The sequence below is a fragment of the Nanorana parkeri genome, unplaced genomic scaffold, assembly GCF_000935625.1.
Source record: "Nanorana parkeri isolate BGI_ZX_2015 unplaced genomic scaffold, ASM93562v1 scaffold899, whole genome shotgun sequence".
NCBI lineage: Eukaryota > Metazoa > Chordata > Amphibia > Anura > Dicroglossidae > Nanorana > Nanorana parkeri.
The window spans coordinates 178524-179259 of NW_017307167.1; the positions used below are offsets into that span (position 1 = coordinate 178524).

General features: G+C 43.3%; 1 protein-coding gene across 1 annotated transcript in view; it reads right to left on the reverse strand.

The window, feature by feature from the left end:
* Positions 1-736, reverse strand: part of CABIN1 (calcineurin binding protein 1) — a 160136-nt gene that overhangs the window by 137774 nt on the left and 21626 nt on the right. The gene's annotated exons all lie outside the window — the stretch shown is intronic.

Below are 736 nucleotides of genomic sequence, written 5' to 3' on the forward strand. Positions count from 1 at the left end.
GGGAACCACCCCACGAACCCCCCCTCCCTTCCCATTAATGGAGAATGGCAACCAGAGGGCAGGGTTAGTGTCAATTATTTTTACCATTTCTTAATTTTTTAAAACTTTATCACTTTTTGTTAATTATTTCTTCTTATTTTTTTAATTTGTATTTGTTTCATTATTTTTTATCAATTTCTCACACTGCAAGGGTTAACTGTGTGCGCTATCCCCACACTGCAAGCGTTAACTGCTCGTCTTTGTGTAGGTGCGAAAATAAAAAAGTTAGACTCGCCCGATCCTTGGAGCCTCTCTCCATAAATCGCCACGTTCTATACACTGGGTATTGGACATGAGGACGCTGAGGAACATATCATCGCTGGAGCGGAGAAGGAGACAGGCTGGAGTGAGCGCTGGCTGGGAGGATCAGATGAGTACAACTTTGCTACTTTTGCATCTAGACAAAAACGAGCAGTTAACCTTTGCAGTGTGGGGGAAGCCCCAATGCAAGGGTTAAACATTTTTTTTCTTTCTCTTTAAAGTAGAACAATTATTATGAGGAGGTGCTGCTGGCGCATCTTGTCACAACATTTGGAATCCTCAGTGCTCCCAGAATTGTGATGTCAGTATGGAAGCTGGGTTTAAAGGAGAACTATGACATGAGTGATTTCCACTCACCTCATAGTTCTAAGCCGACCTGTGACAATGAGACTGTCACAGGTCGGCTCAGTAGATCGGGAGGTGAGAGAACACATAC